General features: G+C 26.4%; 1 protein-coding gene across 5 annotated transcripts in view; it reads left to right on the forward strand.

Moving 5' to 3' along the window:
* Positions 1-21,301, forward strand: part of LOC122511834 (protein scalloped) — a 194,332-nt gene that overhangs the window by 45,373 nt on the left and 127,658 nt on the right. Inside the window, exon 1 of one of the 5 annotated variants that reach the window (XM_043627341.1) lies at positions 4,710-4,895. The exons of the other annotated variants lie outside the window; for them this stretch is intronic. The gene's annotated coding sequence lies outside the window, so the exon portion shown is untranslated. Of the gene's footprint in view, positions 1-4,709; positions 4,896-21,301 lie in introns of those variants that run through there. 5 annotated transcript variants of the gene reach the window in all.

Raw genomic sequence — 21,301 nt, forward strand, 5'->3', positions numbered from 1 at the left:
TAATTGAATTTCAGAGAAGAATTGAGGCCTTGGATCCAATAACTCGCCCGACGCTCGAAGGCACGCGCTAATACCAGTCGGGTAGCAGTGAGTGGCCCAGAGGCGCTCACTGCTCACTGACTGGCAGTTGCGCGTTCCTCCGAGCGTCGGGCGAGTTATTGGATCCAAGGCCTCAATTTTATTATTTACAAAGATAATTGAAATTTTGAACAGATTTTTTTTTAAATGTTTAAAAGAAATTGAATTTTGCAGAAGAATTTTGATATTTATAAAAATAATTGAAATTTTGAGGAGAATTAAAAAAAAATTTTTTTAAATAATTGAATTTCTGTAAAGATTTTTCTTACTTTTGAAGATAATTGAATTTTGCAAAGAATTTTATATCAGAACTTTTGAAAATAATTAAATTTTTATGATGAATTTTATTATTTATAAAATTTTGAATATAATTTGAATATCTGCGAAGAATTTTATTACTTTTGAAAATAATTAAATTTTAGAGAAGAATTTTATTAAAAAATTTTTTTAAATAATTGAATTTCGGAGAAGAATTTTATTATTTATAAAAATAATAGACATTTTAAAAAGAATTTTTAAAAAATGTTAATAATACATAATTAAAATTTTGCTATGAATTTTATTAAATTTTTTAAAATTTTATTTCTATTGTTTGATATTAATGTATTTGTTGTTGAGAAATGTGATTTTTTTTTACAATTTTGACAATTTTGTGTTTCTCTTTGTCGTTTTTTTAATTTTTTTCTAAGATTTCATGCGACTTTTTTTCGACTTTTTCGGAAATTTCGTGCGTCTTTTCGTGACTTTTGTTGTAAATTTATGCGACTAAAGCGACTTTTTTTGAGTCTTAAAGAAGATCCGAGCCCTGCAGGTCGGGAAAGTCAGGAAAAAGTTAGGGAAAATAAAAATTAAATGTTTGTGGCAACCCTGTAATAATATTTAATTATTATACTTAATTGCAAAGAATAATTACAAGTATAATTATATTATATAATATATAATAATTATAATCGTAGAAATTATTATTGTAATTAGTGTATATAATAATAGTGTAGGAATAATTGTATTTGATTGCAAAGAATTTCGTTGCAATTAAAAGTACATTTATTCTCTTTCTCTTTCTCTCTGTTCTTCTTCTTCTTTTTCTTCTCTTTGGCCCTCGAATGACGACATTGCGAAAGTGATTTCCGAAAGGGAATATAAAAACTCTCGATGGCAAGATCAAGAGGTCACTAATGAATCACGGTACTTGGAGTGGATGATAATTGGAAGGAAAAACTTGGAGGCCCTTTTATTATGTGACCCTTCGGAAATTTTGTCATATGTATATATATATATATATATATATATATATATATATATATATATATATATATATATATATATTAGAGTTAGAGGGAGAGAAAGAGTAAAATCCCTGGGGATCGCACTTGTTGCTTGGGAGGAGAAGAGAAAGAGAGACAGAGAGAGAAAACTCTCTTTCGATGTGGAGGCAAGTTTCCCTCGACAAACTACCACTTTTACTGCGCTGGGCGAGACTTTTGCGAGTATTAAAAGAATTTACGAAGCAATCTTTGAGGTTCAATCGTTTCCGGAGTCGAGATTCTCTCGAAGAGGAAGGAACAGTTTCCCCCGAAAAAAAGGAGAAAGAAAAAAAAAGTTGGTGAAATCAATGTCGTTATACTTTCACTTTGATATTTTTGCTTCATTGTGATGAATATTACTTTGGGCAAAACTTTGAAAATATTTTATTTTCAAAATATGATTATTTTGGAAAAAAAAGTATTTTTAAAAAAAGTAAATTAAAAGTATTTTTAAAAAAATACTATTTATTAGTATTTTTAAAAAGTACATTGAAAGCATTATTTTAAAAATACTTTTTAAAAATATGGTTGTCAATGAAACATTCGTTTTTTTACTCTAATAACGAAAAAAAAACTGTTGGTATTTTAGAATTCTCTCATTCTTTTTTTGTGTTGAAAACGTTTAAAAGTTGAAAACGTTTTGTGCGCAATGTGACGTTGTACAAATGTATTTTGAATATTGTTTTCGATTAGGAATTGTTTGTGTGTGTTTGTGTGAATGTTCAAATGTGACAATAAGCGCAGGTGTACGTGGAGCACGTTGCGGGAAGAATACGTGATGCACTGGCTCACACACGTGCTGTATAACAATGCAAAACATTTTCGAGATATCATTTTCTTCTTTTTATATCTATATACATATAAATACTCATCTTTATTCCACTTGTTGGACTTCATTCGAGAGAAAATGATTCACACCGAGACTTAACAAAAGGCAATAATTAAACGAGTTATTTTCCATTTATTGTTAAACAAAAAAACTATCAGTTTAAAAAAGAAAAATTATTTCTTCCACCCTCTTTTTTTTTGTTTAGAAATTAACAAAATAAATTATTTTTTTTTAAATTTACTTTTTTTTGGACTTATTGACAAACTTTAAATTAAAAAAACTTAAAGTTTTATTGAAAAAAAAATATAATTCTGGTTAGAAAATAGATTTTTCTATTCGCCAGGAAAGAAAGAAAATTTATATTTATTAATAGTATGGAAAAATTTATTAACTTTATATAAAAGAGATACATCAATAATTTTTCGTGAATCAAAAAAGAGAGGGGGGAGATGAAGTCTCTCTCGAAAAAGTTAATTATCTTTACGAGGCATTAATACCTCCTGACGTGACAATTATTCGTTGAAAGATTCCTTAAGGGTCGGTATATGGCGCCTGGGGAGAAATAAAGCATCCCTCCTTGCTGCGAGAGAATATATATTAAAATAATATAATTAATCACGTGGAATTCTAGAATGTCCGTTACCTGTCAAATAACGATATAGTGCAACGTTATTACTCACATAAACATGCGCCTGTTTTTTTTATTTATGAAATAAAATTATTAATATTTAAAATTTTATTATTTTATTTTTATTACAAAATAATAATAATTAGTGTCCTTATAAAATAAAGTTTTTGGGAAAAAAATCGAAAACCTGCTTAAATCCGTTTAAAGGCCTTGTAAAATTAATTTGACAATAATTAGCGTTAAAAATCTAGTAAATATTGTTATTTATTATATTAAAAATTTGCATTATTACTGTAATCAACATCAGAAATAATAAATTACAGTAGAAAGTGTAGTAAAAAATTGTTTTCGACCATTTTGACAGAACACTAAAAATCGTACTTTTGAAATATTTACATTATTCGATTATTTAAGGTCTAAACTAAGTGCCTCTGCCGTTTTTTCCCCGAATTTGCAAAAAAAACAGGTAGATTCCTGAATTATCAACAGTCGGTTATTTTTTCTTTTCTTGTTGGTAAATTAGATCGCTATTGTACCGACTTTCTTAAAAATACCGTTTTCTCTCGAACTCGATTCGAACGGATGTAAAAAATTATTTTTTCAAAATTTTTAATTCCATATTATGAATAGTAAAAGTCTTATTGTTTTTTGTTTGTTTGGAAAGAATTTCGTTTGTGCAGCATAATATTTTTAACCCTGTTGACATTTAAGAACAATCCACACTCGATGGAATAATTGTTGTTAATATTTTAACGATTAGAATTTCTCACGTGTGTGGTATAAGTGCGAAAAATGTTGTATCTTTACACATATACAATATGGAAACAATATGCCACTAAAATCAAAGTGTAAAAGCGTGGGCCAGAGAGAGAAAACACGTGTGGGTGGCTAGTAAAGTCGGAGACATTTCTGTGAGCATTTCTGAGCGTTATAATCGGGCGATTAATCGCTCTAAAGTTCGTAGCGGTGGAATTTTTGCAAAAAGAAAAAAAATACCGATAATGAGAAATATTTTCCAATATTTAGGGACTTTTGGTTTTTTATTTTATTATTTTTTTAGTTTCGAAAGGGAGAAGTAAGAGGAAAAAAATGAACTTTTGTGCATGCAAACGTTCATAAGAGAGAGGGCTTGCCATCTGCGAAAACGATCCTAGAAAGACAAAGAGGATTTGAATTTCAACGTCAGATAAGATAATGTCATGCGATACACTCGAGACTTATATACACGGAGATCTAATACGAAAATATTTTTACGATCAGCGTTTTTTTTGTCTGTCTGGATTATTACTTCTTGGCTTTGTAGTTTTTTGTTGCTTAAAGTGGAAAAAATAACTTGGATTTTAGAGTAATATTAATATTATAGTTTCACGTACTGTTAAGTAAACAGAGTTTTTTTTGTTTTGCAAATTACGCCTTTTTTCTCTGAAACTAAAAATTTTTTTGAAGAAATTTCTTTTGGATTTCATTACTAATTGTTGGATCTAAGTGCCTCTGCTGTTATTTTTAAGCGGCAGGGAAAAAATTCGAGATTTCTACTTTACCGACAGTTGGAATTTTAATTACGAACTACTTTGATTTTTCTTTTTATTTTTCTCTATTTTTCTGTTTTCTCCCTTTTTTCTCTTTTTATTTTTTTCTTTTCAACTTTTTCTTAATTTATCCTTTTTTTTTTGCTAATTTCTTATTAACAATTTTTTTTTGCGAAAAGAATAGAAAATAATTGTTTTTTTGTTTTTTTTTTGTTTCCGTATTTTCTGCTAATTTAATTATTATTTAGAACGTAAACTGCTTATTTTCAAGCGTTGCAAATAAAATATTAGTTCGGCGAAAATGACGCCTGGTTGCAGTGTGATCGCAAAGTGCGCGTCTCAGTGTCGCTGCAAATATTATCGGCGTAATTTTAATGAAATGGAAATATCTTTCTTTCTTGTGTTAAATTTATCTAATTTTTGCAAGTGTTTTGTGAGTGATTTTTTTTGCTATAGTGAAAGAAGTACGAATGATTATCCGAATTTTTTTTTAATTCCTGGTATTCGCATTGTTTGTAAAATGTGAGGTGAGTTTTCCATGCGCGTTTAATGGCCGACTCACCACGTGCATTGTGCGCAGTTTAATTTCCCACTTTTGTAAATTACAATCATTTCATTCGAATCTCTTTCTTTTTTTATTAATAATTTACGATTAAAGACATTTCTTTTTATTTTAGTAATTATTATTTAATAATTTGTTAATTATTTATTTCTTTTTTATTAATATTTTACGTTTTAAGACAAATATTTCTTTTTTAATATTTTTATTTGTTAACAATTATTATTGTCAATAATTATTTTTTAATAATTTAATAATTCTTTTGTAATTATTATTATTGTATAATAATTATTATCGAATTTACTATTTTATCTTTCTTTATTCAAATTTATTCTTTGTTAATTATTTTTTTAATTTTAAGAATAAAAATAAATAAATGTATCTTATGACTGTAATTAAATTTTTGCTTGTTTTTTTGTTTCAGGTAAGTCGAGACATCACTATTCGAAATATATATTCTCTCAATGAAAAATCTTTGCTCATTTGGTATGTTATAATATTTAAATTACTATTTTTAATTTAAAAAACTGAAGAAAATTGACGAGTGAAAATAATTTTTGTTATAAATAATTACCATTTATTATTATAATTTTTTAAAATATAATTCCTATTCTAAAAAATTACGATAAATATTTTTTAAAAATTGTAATTATTTCAAGAAAATTACGATAAATATTTGAAAGAATTGTAATTATTTTGAAAAAATTATAATTATTTGAAAAAGTTACGATAATTATTTTTTGTTACAAAAAAATATAATTTGAATAAATAAAAATATAAGGAAGATAATTTGTATACAAGAATGCAATACAGATTTGTATATTCTTCGCGCAGTTTTGTAATGAGAGGAGGAGAGGGGGTTGAGGGTTGTCTGTTTTCATAAATTTTTTTTTTATTTGTAGTAAATTCTTTTTCACGTATTTTTCGCATATTCTCACGAAGTCACTCAAAAGTCGCGTGAGAGATAGTGGAAGTTCGCGCGTGACGATATAGGATATCCTCTGGTAGCAGGTGTATGACACGGTGCTCCATAAATCATAATGCAATACACAAGTATTTGTATACCTATATTCATAATATTTATTACATTTTTTTTTCGAAACAGAAAAACGGTGTTTCTACTTATCTTCCGCTAAAGATTATTTTTTTTTATTTTCTTCCAAGGAGTACTGTATAATAACGATTAGTTTCAAGAAGAATATTGTTACTCAGTAGTCCAGTGGTTAGCACTCTCGACTCGTGTTCTGTGGGCTGAGGTTCGAGTCCTGGCGGTGGTAGATTTTTTCCGCGATACAAATTAATTCTTAGTAAAGGTTAATTAATACTTCATTTGACAAATGGAAGTATGAATCGTTTACTTAAAAACAATAGTAATAAAAATAACAATGGAGAATATTAAAATAATAAAAATAGTAACAATAATAATTGAAACTAATAATAAAAGCCGTAACAATAATTGAAAATAATAAATATAATAAAAATAATAACAATAAAAATTGAATCAATATTGAAAAATTTTCGACGAGGGTTGCGGGGAGAAAAAAATCTATTAAAGAAAAAAATATCGTCAACTTGGGGAGATGAGTCAAGGAGATAAAAATCTTTCATATATATAACTATATGATAATTAACATAATAACGTCCCTTTCGGTAATAGGACCGCTTTAGATTGTATCTACTGACTGTTCACTTAAAGAAAAAATTGTCTCAATTTTACGCACGGCATGAAAATTCGTGATTTATTATTCCTTCTAAAAATATATATAAATATATTTTCTTAATTAAAAATACGGTTTTAATAAATATTTTCCTTGCAGGAATTTTTTTTTATTCGTCTAAATAAATAATTTATTTTGGTGAAATAATTTTTATTTGCCTGAATACTAAATAATTCTTCGTCACAGTTAAATAAATAATTCGAAATAATGTTCAACTATTATGATAAATTAAAAATTTTTCTACATAGATGAAAAATAAATATAAATAATTTTCCGTTTTTTATTACTGAAAATAAGAAGAAGAAAAATTGTGATTAGAATAATTTTCCTAGAGGATGAAATTGTAGGATGAAAAATTTATAGTCTTTGAAGGCAGGAGTATTTCGCATTAATATGACAAGTGGCGTAATATGATATACCCCTCTTATCGCATCAATAATTCAGCCGACATTTAATTATAGTCTACACACACTATTCTATATACATATAGAGAGAGAGTATATTCAGTTCAGCTCTTAACTGCCCATTATACATATGAACCGTTTATTATTATTTTCCCTCATTACAATCGAACTTAAATCATAAATTTTACTCTCCATCTTATTCATTCATCATTATTGAGTTGGTAATGATTTTTTCTCTCTTTTCCCTTTTTTTATTATTTCCAGTTTGTATAATTAATTCTGCAAAATGATTTTTGTGATTGATTAATGTTTAAAAATTATTCGGTTTTTTAATAATAATAATGAAGAAATAGAAAATTGTAACAATAATAAATAACAATATTAATAATAATAGTACCTATACCTATATACCACGTGGATAATTTTTTATCACTTTTTGACCCCCAACCCCACAAATTATTCACGTGGTATATGAACGACCCCTTATAAAATTAATATTAAATAAAAAAAATTAAAAAAACAGTAATTAAATAATTTCAATTATCTTTATAAATAATAAATATCTTCTCCGAAATTCAATTTGTTTCAAAAATTTGTATTAAATTTTCCCAACAGAATACAACAATTTTTAATAAAATTCTTATCAAAATTTCAATTATCAAAAAATTTTCCTCAATAGTCTCCACTCATTGGTAAAAAATCCCAAATTATTGAAATTTCGAAAAAATTCAAAAAACCGAATTTCTTAAAATTCATCATTTTTTCTTCTCTTTTGTGGCATTTAGCTTCATTATTTTTGTGCTTTTGGAAAATACTTTACTTATTTAATAGTCTCGACTCTTTGGTAAAAAATCCAAAATTATCGAAAATTCGAAAAAATTCAAAAAACCGAATTTCTTAAATTTCAACATTTTTTCCTCTCTTTTGTGGCATTTAGCTTCATTATTTTTGTGCTTTTGGAAAATACTTTACTTATTTAATAGTCTCGACTCTTTGGTAAAAAATCCAAAATTATCCAAAATACGAAAAAATTCAAAAAACCGAATTTCTTAAAATTCAACATTTTTTCCTCTCTTTTATGGGATTTAGCTTCATTATTTTTGTGCTTTTGGAAAATACTTTACTTATTGTAAAGTCTCTACTCTTTGCTAAAGAATCCAAAATTATCGAAAATTCGAAAAAATTCAAAAAACCGAATTTCTTAAATTTCAACATTTTTTCTTCTCTTTTATGGCATTTAGCTTCATTATTTTTGTGCTTTTGGAAAATACTTTACTTATTTAATAGCCTCGACTCTTTGGTAAAAAATCCAAAATTATCGAAAATTCGAAAAAATTCAAAAAACCGAATTTCTTAAAATTCATCATTTTTTCTTCTCTTTTGTGGCATTTAGCTTCATTATTTTTGTGCTTTTGGAAAATACTTTACTTATTTAATAGCCTCGACTCTTTGGTAAAAAATCCAAAATTATCGAAAATTCGAAAAAATTCAAAAAACCGAATTTCTTAAAATTCATCATTTTTTCTTCTCTTTTGTGGCATTTAGCTTCATTATTTTTGTGCTTTTGGAAAATACTTTACTTATTTAATAGTCTCGACTCTTTGGTAAAAAATCCAAAATTATCGAAAATTCGAAAAAATTCAAAAAACCGAATTTCTTAAATTTCAACATTTTTTCCTCTCTTTTGTGGCATTTAGCTTCATTATTTTTGTGCTTTTGGAAAATACTTTACTTATTTAATAGTCTCGAATCTTTGGTAAAAAATCCAAAATTATCGAAAATTCGAAAAAATTCAAAAACCGAATTTCTTAAAATTCAACATTTTTTCCTCTCTTTTATGGCATTTAGCTTCATTATTTTTGTGCTTTTGGAAAATACTTTACTTATTTAATAGTCTCGACTCTTGAGTAAAAATCTAAAATTATCGAAAATGATCAAAAATTCAAAAAACCGAATTTCTTAAAATTTAACATTTTTTCTTCTCTTTTATGGCATTTAGCTTCATTATTTTTGTGCTTTTGGAAAATACTTTACTTATTTAATAGTCTCGAATCTTTGGTAAAAAATCCAAAATTATCAAAAATTCGAAAAAATTCAAAAAACCGAATTTCTTAAAATTCAACATTTTTTCTTCTCTTTTATGGCATTTAGCTTCATTATTTTTGTGCTTTTGGAAAATACTTTACTTATTTAATAGCCTCGACTCTTTGGTAAAAAATCTAAAATTATCGAAAATTCGAAAAAATTCAAAAAACCGAATTTCTTAAAATTCAACATTTTTTCTTCTCTTTTATGGCATTTAGCTTCATTATTTTTGTGCTTTTGGAAAATACTTTACTTATTTAATAGTCTCCACTCTTCGATAAAAAATCTAAAATTATCGAAAATTCGAAAAAATTCAAAAAACTCAGAGTGATCGATATCTTTATGTTTCATAATAATATTCTTATAAGTTGTTAAATTTCGAAAATATTTGAATGCTTTGAAAATTGTAATTTTTGGAAATTTATAACCTATGTAAGATTGAAATAAATAAATGAATTTTTAATTTAAAAGTATTTAAATAATTAGATAAGTAAATAAACCTTAAAATGACACTAAATTAAAAATTCGACAAAAAAGACAAAAATATCAAAAAAATTTGTCATAAAGAACAAAAAGAGGAAAGTACATTTAAATCTCCTGCCATTATGATACCACAAGACTTCACCAGATGGCAACAAAGATTCTTTTTCTCGCAGAGATAAAAACAAAAATACTTTAAAAGACATTTTTCTTTTCCTTTTTTTGCGAAATTATTTTCACTGCAACGCTAATTACCAAATGCACAACGGAAGTTACAAAAGCGCAGAAAAAAAGCGGAACGTTCGAATTAGGAAAAAAATTACACTCTCCACCGAAATTATAAAACAATAAAAAGGGGGTAAAAAATGAAATCTCTCGACATATTTCGAATCCCAATGGAGAGACCAAGAACAGGCGATATGAAGGGAGGTTAAGAAAAATCTGTAGATAAAAAATGTCGGCACTCTCTTTCTATGAGCAAACGAGGATAATGAACGAGGATTATTGTATAAATACAAAACAACGTGTATATTTTTTTTCTCTCTCTCTTTCTACATATATATGGAGAGAGAGGAAAAAAGAGAGAGACTCGCGGGGGCAATGGCGCGGCCCGGTTCGGTGCACGTGGTTAACCACCGTCAGACAGCTGGGACGAGCAAATAGGGGGAATTAAAAGTAATCACGTACATATTTACGAAGCTGATGGGGATTGTTGTGCGGACCGCAAAAATGTAACTGCACGCGAAATAAAATACAGGTGGATGCTTCCCGTGTGCGTCGCAGGGGCTCGCGAGAGAGAAAAGTCCGAGCGTAACATCGCGGCAATCGTCCACACGCGACGACCCTGACGGCATATCAAAAACATACACATAACTTTATAAACTCATCTTGTAAATTTTTATTTTTATTATTATTATATTGCCTATCCTACGAGAATTCTCTATGTTGAAAAACTCATATTTTATTTATTACGAATTAAATAATTCCCGAGTTCACTGACGCTTTCCCTATATAAATATAGTGAAAGATGTTCAAAAGAGATAAAAATCAATTTTTTATGTAGAAAAATTTACATTCCTCAGTATATTTTATGCATTGCTGATATTTACCTTAATTTGAAAATTTTAATTTATAAATTTTTTTTAAGTATTTATTTATATTTATTTATTTATATAGTTTATTTACTCTCCCTACAATAGGTAGGGTTCGAGACTCCCAAGTACATACATAACAATCTTAACCTATATTTACAAAAATCCTTACAACTAAACATTCTCTTCATACAACTTAACCTAAAAAACGCAACTCTCTCCACGCTCTCTACCTTACGCTCTTAACCTATCGCCAGTGCCGGGCTTCCGTTTCCAGTTCCTTCTATGCCCATGCTGGCTTCAACCCAATTCGCCCACCCTTTTTTCAAAAACCTGCTTTCTCACCTCCCTTACACGCTCCAGTCATCCACTTTTATCCATCCATCCATCCATCCAAGCAAAATCTTCTCACCTCATTCTCAGCCTATACCTGTCTATCACACTTTACACACTTCCATCACTCCACCCATATCCTCCCCCACAACATACTTTACCCCATCCACCCAAATACAATCCTTACCCATTCTTACCTGTTTTCCTTTCACTCTCTCCGTCCACGCTCTTTCTCTCAATAGCCATAGCATTCTTCTCTCTCTCCAACATCTATCCTCATCTATTCTTATTACACTTCCTTTCAGTCTTCCTTTCACCCTCATTACATCCATTTTCTCTTCCTCACTACCCAACTCCACCAACCATAACTTTGGTACCCCATATTCACCCTTTCCTAACGCTTGTACCATTTTCACTGAGACATTAACCCCCACCCACGCCAACACTTTTTCCACTGCTCTTTTACCCTCCAACACACCTACATTCATACCTCTGATCACTACATTCTTTTTCCTTTTTTCATTTTCTACTACATCCACTCGTCTTGACAAATCTCCCATTTTCCACTTTAACCTCTCATATTCACTTCCCTCAACTTTCTCAGTCCCCTCATTCACTTCCTTTATAAATTTTTCTAATCCATTCATTCTTCTCCACATGCTTTCCTTATCCTTTTTCCACTTACTATCCCATTCATTCCACATTTCCTGCAATTTCTCCAACCTCTCTTCAATTTCCACTATCTCTTTGTCCCTTGATTCCCCATCCTCACATATATCCATCAAATTTTCCCTTACTCTCTTCGCTCCTTCATCCATCGCGTCCTTCATCATCCATACTAATTCTAACAAATCCATGCAATCCTCACACGTCATCTTTTTTCCATTCTTTCCTATTCCCCTTTCAAATACCCGCGCCTTTTTCTCATTCTCGCTAACACTACTTGAGTCAAACTCAGCCATTCCAGAAATCTACCTTATCACTCCAATGCTCAAAATTTTTCCACTGTCTCTCTCTCCTCTCTCTCACTTCAAGCAACCTAACCTCACAAAACACACTTCTCTTTTTTACCTTTTTTATCACTCACACATTCACTACTCTATACCAACATACCTTTCCTTTACACTACCGCAAATTACACTACACACTCAGCACTCTACATTACCCACCCTTTTTTAAAACCTTTATATTTCTCAAAAAAACTCTTAACTCTTTCCAAACGCGTGTACACCGAAACGGTACCGGAAACGGAAGCCTATATTTATTTATTTAAATTTTTTAATTTCAACTAGCGAAATATTCCTCGCTTGTTTATATTATTACAATTACAAGTATTACTTTTAATTATAGCTATTATCACTATGTTTATTGTTATTTTTAATTCTTATTGTTACTATTTTTATTATCAGCTTCTATTATTATTCTTATTGTTTTTATTATTAGTTATTATTATTATTATATTACTTGTAGTATTTTCTATTTCTACTTGTTATTTGCAATATTTTTATAATTAACATATCAATCAGAATTAATTTTCATCGCGGAAAAAATTTACTACAGCCAGGATTCGAACCCTCGAATAATGGAACACGAGTCGAGAGCGCTAACCATTGGACTACTGAGCAAAAATACTATTTTTGAAACTAATAATCACTGTTATTTTTCAATGAATTATAATAAAATAAAAAAAAATAAAATATTTTTTTGGTACATTTTAAATTACCTACAATATGTTAATTATCGATTATTGTTATTATTATTATTAATACTTATAAATTATTTAATGAATCATTTTGCTGGAAAATATTAAAAATAATTGAATTTTAAAACAGTTGCTATAAAAAAATTGAATTTTGCAGAAAGTTGCAAATAATTGCAGAAATTCAATTATTTTCTAAAGTATAATAAAATTCTTCTCTAAAATTAAATTATCAAAAATTTTAATAAAATTCTTGTCCAAAAATTCAATTGTGTTCAAACATTTTTAAAAATTTCAATTATTTTCAAAAGTAATTAAATTCTTCTCTGAAATTCAATTATTCACAAAATACTAAAATTCTTCGCAGAAATTCAATTAGGATAATTTTTTTTTAATTTTCAAAACAATTTCAATTATTTTTAAAAATTTTAATGAAATTCTTGTCAAAAATTCAATTCAAACCTTTTTAAAAATTCTCGTAAAAACTTTAATTATTTTCGAAAGTAATAAAATTCTTCTTTAAAAAATTTAATTGTTTAAAAAAAATTTAACGAAATTCAACGCAAACATTTAATTATTTTCGTAAATAATAAAAATTTCATAGGAATTCAATTATTTACAAATTTTTTTAAAATTTCTTTGTAGTGATTCAATTATTGTGATAAATAATAGAATTCCTTACAAGAATTCAATTATTTTTATAAAAAATAACATTCTTTACAAGAATTCAATTATTTTTATAAATAATAATAAAATACTTTTTAATACAATAATTATTTCAATCGAATTCCTCGAGAAATGAAATTATTCTTAAAAGTTTTATTAAAATTCGTCAAAGGAATTCAATTATCTAAAAATTTGTTAATAAAATTCTTTATAAAAATTCAATTTTAGGAAACATTCAATTACTCAGTAAATTAGTTATTTGCATTTTATTTGTATTTAAATAATTGAATTTTCGTAGAATTTTCTAATAAAATTTGATTTAAAAATGAGTTTCTGTTAAAATATTACACAATTGCAAATATTAAAAGTATTATATCGTGAATTTTGAGAACTAATTGAATTTTGAAATTGTTTGAATTTAAAATCTTTGAAAATCTATATTTTTCATCCATGAAATCAGGTAAACAAATTTCGTAAACAAATGAATTTGAAAATATCCTCAAAGAAGTTTTCAAAAATTATTAAAAATAATTTAGAATATTTTTTTTTTAATATCTAATAATTTTTTAGAGTGAATTATTAGAATATTTTTTAGAGTCAAGAAAAAAGTCAAAATTTTGGCTGCAAATCGGAGAAAAGTCATGGGAGAAACAAAATTAAATTTTTGTGGCAAACCGTTTTTTTTTAAATTAACAAAAATTGAAAAATAAAAAATCGAAAGTTTAAATTGCTTTTGGGGACATTTGATGTTAATCGAGAAAAATGACATACGTGTTAATTACCAGCAAGGTGTGGATTATGTATTAAAATATAAATTATCAAATTACTTAATACATGAGTAAAATGGGCAAACATAGTTTTTCTTTTTATATAGTAAAAATTTCATATACAAGCGATTGCGCGACTTGTTTCCTATATATATATATATATATATATATGTATATAAGTGCACGAGTGTGTGCCTGCGTGATTAAGGTAATTAATGTTTTTGCGTAAGCGCACTGTATAAAGAAGGAATATTATTGTGTTATAACGCGTTTTAACTAGCCCAATATACACACAAGATAATATAAACTTTACGGACTATGATTCACGCCGCACACTACTGTGAATATTTTTATTTAATAATATTCCACTTGGGCTTTTCTTGGCGTTTCTCCAAAGATACGATATCGTTTCTTGTCCGCGTGCGAAAATTACTTATTCAATTATCAACGCGATTACATTCGATATAGTTATTATAAGGAGGAAAAAAAATGAAAGGCAAAAAAAATGAGAGAGGAAAAAAAATAATAATGTAATCAAAATAGAAATCGGTTCCGGATTTGTGTGCAAATATATTCTGCGGTTGATTAATTATTGTTGATTAACTTTTTACAAATTTAATTTGAAACAATTTATTGTGCCATAAATTATACTGATAAGGAAATTTTTTTTTGTAATCTATGCACTAAGGAGTCGTGTCAGTCGGGAGGTGATTTTTTTATGTAATTGAATCTAATATTATAGTAGAATTTTTTTTATCTTCTTTTTCGATTTTTGTCTTTTGCTATTCTCTTTGGTTTTTATATTTTTTTGGTACTTTTTGCCTTTTTAAACTATTTTTTTGTTTCTGTATTTTTATTTTTACCTTTTTGATTTTTTGTCTTATATGCTCTTTGACGTTTAAAAATTTTTTTAAATTCTTATCCAAATGTCAATTATCTTTTTAAATAATAAAATTCTTCTCCGAAATTCAATTATTTTCAAAAATTTTAATACAAATTCTTGTCAAAATTTCAATGATTTCAAAAATATTCCTCACTTCAGTGATTTTCAATATGTAGTATTTTAATAAAATTTTCCAAAAGAATTCAATTTAAAAAGAAAATTTTAGTAAAATTCTACGCAAACATTTAATTATTTTCATAAAATAATCAAAATTTCACAAGAATTCAATTATTTACAATTATTTTTATAAATTTCTTTGCAAGAATTCAAAAAACTTATTTTAGAATTGCAATTATTTTTAATACAATTTTCGAGACAATTTTAATCGAATTCCTTGAAAAATGTAATTATTCACAAAAATTGTTATTAAAATTCGTCCGAAGAATACAATTATTTAAAAATTTATTAATAAAATTCTTTACGAGAATTCAATTTCAAGAAAAATTCAATTATTCAATATTATTTAATTTTGTCTTTAAATAATTGAATTCTCGTAAAATTATCTATTAAAATTTGACTTAAAAATAAAATTCAGTTAAAATTTTATAAATAATTGAATTTTGAAAAAGGTTATCCCAAGAATTCAATTATTTTCAAAAGTAATAAAATTCTTCGAAGAAATTCAATTATTTTTAAAAAATTTTCACGAATATCTCGTCAAGAATTAAATTATCTTTACAAATAGCAAAATTTTTCGCCTAAAATTCAATTATTTTCAAAAATTTAAATAAATTTCTTTGTCAAATGTCAATTATTTTCAAAATTTTTTTAAAATTCTCGTCAAGAATTCAATTATTTTTATACATAGATAGAGAAATTCTTCTCAAGAATTAAATTATTGTCATAAAATTTAATAAAATTTTTGGCAAAATTTCAATTATTTAAACAAAATTTAATAAAATTTTTCGCATGAATTCAATTGTTTTCAATTATTTTCAAACGTTGTCATAAAATTCTTTAATATAAAAAATGTCATTAAAATTTTAATTAAATGCCTTAAAAGAAATGAAATATTTTTAAAAGAATTGTTAATTCTTCGTAAAATTTAAATTTTAAGAAACATTTAATTATTGAATAAATTATTTATTTTTGTATTTAAATAATAATTGAATTCTCGTAGAATCCAACTATTATTTTTTATATTTTTAACTAACAATTTTGTATAGAATTAATTTTTTTTGAAAAAGTTTAATTGAATAATAATTGATATGTACAATTGATTTAAAGAAGAAAATTATATGAAAATTGTAGAAAATAATAATTGAATGGAAAATAATTTTGAAGAAATTACACTTACAAATAAAAAATAGGAACAATAATATTATAAGAAGAATAATATAATAATAATAATAATACTAATACTAAAAATAATACTAATAGTGATGATAATAATAATGATAGTGGTAATAGGAACAGTAATAATATTAATAACAAGAAGAGAAAAAAAAAACAAAAGCTGGAGAAATAATGACACCAAGTTGGCAGTGCTCTTCTCTGACAAATCATAGAATGGAAATTGCGCTCTATTGTATTTTGCTCGCAACTAAAACCTCAAAATTGCGATTTGCAATTCCACAAAATGGACTTAGTACCACAGACATTCTATCACTCACCAACCGAGCATATTTGCTAAATAACTATACGCGTTTAAATCAAATCTCTACTGTTTTTGATCCCTCCCCTCCTGCTACCCACCCCTGCCCCCAAAACAAAGACAGAATTCACGCTCGATAGAGAGAAGTATATATATATATGTGTGTGGCACAACAGTCAGCTTTATTGTGATCGAGAAATGGATGGTATATCTGATAGTGATTACTCTGTGTGTATATGTGTCTATTTGGTGAAAGGGGATGTAGGTGGATTTAGTGGGTGGGGAGGGGAGGGGGTTGTGATACGTATTCAACACAAAGAGGAGAGAGAATGGGTATCGGGCCAAATTCCACAAATTCCGCGAGACCGAATGGTTAGCGAGCGATTTTACGATATTGTAAACCGAAGCGACGGTTAGGCTCAGGCTTGCCAACCGCTGAACCACGATCTAACAGTTGTGACTCTAAGCTCTCTCGGTTGCCAATGCACAACGGTATGCCGGACAGTAAATTGTTGCTTTGGCTTGTTCTCTCTCTCTCCCTCTCTCATTCTCTCTCTGCGTGGGACATATGCAACGAAAAAAAATCTATTTAATTCATTTGCCATTTTTTTTTTGGGCAAACAAGAGGGTATAAAAGAGGACAGTAAAATTATGCTGGAAGATGTATGTTACGACTTTTTTCGACTATTTTCAAAAAATTACGACTTTTTCGACTTTTCTTACAAATTTTGACATAAAAAACCACATTTTTTTTTATATAAAATGCAACTTATTTTGATTTAAAGTGTTAAAAGTATAACTATAGCAGGCTTCGCACACATCTACTAAAACCTACTATATTTACTACTTTTTTTTTAGATTTCAGCCACTAAAAGCTACTATTTCTGTTTTTTTTTTTTAGAATTTCTACTACTTTAAATTCGCTAATATTAGAAATCATAAACTATTCTTAAAAATTATAATCAAATTCTTTAAAAAGATTCAAGTATTTTCAAAAAATATTCGAAAGTCAATTATTTTCAATATCTAGTATTTTCATAAAATTTCGCAAAAGAATTCAATTATTTAAACAAAAAATTATTAAAATTCATCCAAAATTCAATTATTTTCATAAATAATAAAATTTCCACACGAATTCAATTAATTTAGAATAGAATTTGCAAAAAAATTTCGAAAAAATCAAATATTCAACAAAAATTTTTATACAATTGTTCACAATAATTCAATTACTTTCACTAATAATAACATTTTTCACATAAATTTAATTATTTGAAAAAATGAAAGAATTTGAAAGAATTCAATTATTTTCATAAATAATAAAACTTATCGAAGAATTTCAATTATTTTTAATACTATTTTAAATTAATTAATCCAAAAATCTAATTATGTTCACAAGAATTCAATTATTTAAAATAAATTAAAACAATGTTTATAAAATTTTTATGAAGAATTCAATTATTTTCTAAAATAATAAAATTTTTAACTGAAATTCAATTCTTTTTGAATATTTTAATAAAATTCTTCTCAGGAATTCAATTATTTTTGAAAATTTTAATAAAATTTTTACCAACTATTCAATTATTTTCCTAAATAATAAAATTCATTGCAGGATTTCAATTATTTTTAATACAATTTTACAGGAATTTCTCAAAAAATGTAATTATTCTTAAAAATTTAATTTCAATTCCTCGAAAAAATCAATTACTTAAAAAAAAATGTTTTTTTTTAATTCTTTGGAACAATTCAATTATTTACAAAAATATTAGAATTTTTCATAGGAATTCAATTATTTTTAAATATTTTATTAAAATTGTTCGAAAGAAATCAATTATTTTAAATACAATTTTAGTTAAATTTTTTTGAAATAATTCAATTATTCTTTTAGATTTTATTAAAATTCTTCCCAAGAATTCAATTAGTTACATAAATTATTCTTCGAAAGAATTGAATAAAATCAATGAATAAAAACATTATTCCCGAATATTCAATTATTTTGAAATTCTTCGCAAAAATTCAATTATTTTCACAAATAACAACATTCATCACAAGAATTCAATCATTTTTAAAATTAATAAATTTCTTCTTGGAAATTTAATTATTTTAAAACATTCTAATATAATATCGTTCGCAAGAATTTAATTATTTTCAAAAAAATTAATAAGATACCACACAGACAAACAAATTTTATTAGAATTTTTTGTAAAATTTAATTTTTAATTTTTTTATTTTCAAAAACTTTTCGCAATTCAACTTTATGATTTTCAGTAATGTTACAATTTTCATAAAGCTTCCGAACAGAATTCAATTGTTTAAAACATTTTTTGTAAAAATCTTCGTAAGAATTCATTTCTTTTCATGAATAATAAAAATTTCTCAGGAATTCAATTATTTAAATTAGAATTTGCATAAAATTAGTCGAAAGAATTGAATTATTCAAAAAATTTTATAAAATTTTTGGGAAAAATTAAATTATTTTTATAAATATTGAAATTGTTTCATGAATAATAAAAATCGTTTCAGAAATTCAATTTATTAGCATCAGGATAAGAAGGAAGTAAATATTTTTGATGAAAATTAGGAAAAAGTCTAGAAAATAAAATATAGAATGGAATTTTTGTCACTTTTTGTAAAGTGTCTAAAACAAGTTTTGTTTGGTTTCGAGTTAAACTTAAAAAAAAAAAATTGGCGTAATTAATAAACAAACAAATGGAAAAAGACAGACGTAATATGACTCATTTCACTTTACAATATAATATATATCATAACGTGCAGTCGAGATTTCTTTTGCCTGTCTATATGTCGATGATGAAACCGGTTACGCACGTTTTTCCACAAGCAGGTGTGGAAAAGGGACAGAGAGAGAGAGAGAGAAAAAAAAGAAGTCTCGACGAACGAAAGTAGCGTAAAGTCGATCGATTGGCCAACATTTATGGCACATAGAATAAAACAAATCGCAAAGTGCGGTCAAGCGACTTGTGGAGAGCGACACGCATGAACCAGTACGAACTGGTCCGAATCGGTATCGAGAGAGGTACATCTCAATCTGCACTCTTTCTACTTCTCTTTCTCTCTCTTTAAATTCGATTATTATTGTCTTCATCCGTCCTCTTCTGTAGACTCTCATCGAAATTTGAATTTTCAATTTTAATTTTTCAATTTTTTGATTCGTTTTGATTCTTTTCGATGTTGTGCGGAAGAAGATGGTTTTTGACGCTTAGCGGCGGACGCTAAGTTCAGGGACCTTTGGCAGGGGGAAAAATGGTAGTTTTAAACACTGGTTTTTGAGAACAGTGGTTGTTTTATACAATGGTTATTGTATATAATGGTTGTTTTATACAATGGTTATTGTATACAATGGTTGGTTTATACAATGGTTATTGTATATAATGGTTGTTTTATACAATGGTTATTATATACAATGATTGTTTTGTACAATGGTTGTTATCCTTTTATTCAATTGTTGTTTTATACAATTTTTGGTTTATACAATGGTTATTATATACAATGGTTGTTTTATACAATGGCTATTATATACAATGGTTGTTTTATACAATGGTTGCTTTAAAATATATCCATAAAAAAATGTTGCGGTTGGGGCAATTTGGAATATTTTAAATTGACTCGACTATTTTACCCCCCATTTGCTGAATATTATGAGTTGAATAAACCAGTGAACTGTTACTCATGCGATTACCGGAAACCTCGCTAAATTACATCATTATCCCCTCCCCTTGGCTTCCCCCCTTCTTTTTTTGTTTTTGTTATAGAATTCTGTTGTATTAGATTTATTATATTGCTAAAAGCGAAAAATGCCTTTCTCTCTCTGTCTCTCTATTATTATTCTTTGAAACAGGCACGCGCGTGGTTATTTATTTGTGTTTATTGTTTCTCTTTCTTTTTTCTCGAGAGAGCGGTGAAATATTGTTTCGTTTATTTTTCACCCTGATGTACATAAAAGTAATAAACAAATTCATTATCGACAGATTTTTTGGGATTGTCCAGTTTTTTCTTTTTGTATATATATATAGGAATATATAGATTTTTACATGCAGAGAATGAAAATGTAAATATTGAGAGAAGAAAAAAATAACGGAAACGAAAAGGCGAATTTTATTGGATATGTTTACTCTCTTTTTCTCTCTTTATATTGTGTTCGCGTCGAGTTAATAAATTTCGTTTGTTTTTATTTTTTTATTTACTTGGTTTTCTTTTTTTTTTTTTGAATTGAAAATATTGTGGTTGTCGATAATGAAAATTGTTATGTACATTTTTTTTCTTTTTTAAAGGAAGTAAAAAATGTTATATTTTGATAAAAAATTGTAAAAAAAGTTTTTTCTTTTTCTCTTTTTTGCATTTTTATAAAAATGTTTTTTTTAAATTTGTTTATTTTTTTAAAAAATTGTTTAAATTGTTTATTTTTTTTTTTAAATTGTTTAAATTGTTTATTTTAAAAAAAAATTGTTTATTTTGATTATTACAATGAAAAATGACAGTTAATTTCGATGTAAAAAAAGAAAAAAAAATTATCAATTTAATACAAAAAAAAACGAAAAAAAATGAAAATACTAATTAACCTGAAAATTCCTTTATACAC

This window comes from Leptopilina heterotoma, unplaced genomic scaffold (assembly GCF_015476425.1).
Source record: "Leptopilina heterotoma isolate Lh14 unplaced genomic scaffold, ASM1547642v1 Lhet_90, whole genome shotgun sequence".
In the NCBI taxonomy this organism is placed as follows: domain Eukaryota; kingdom Metazoa; phylum Arthropoda; class Insecta; order Hymenoptera; family Figitidae; genus Leptopilina; species Leptopilina heterotoma.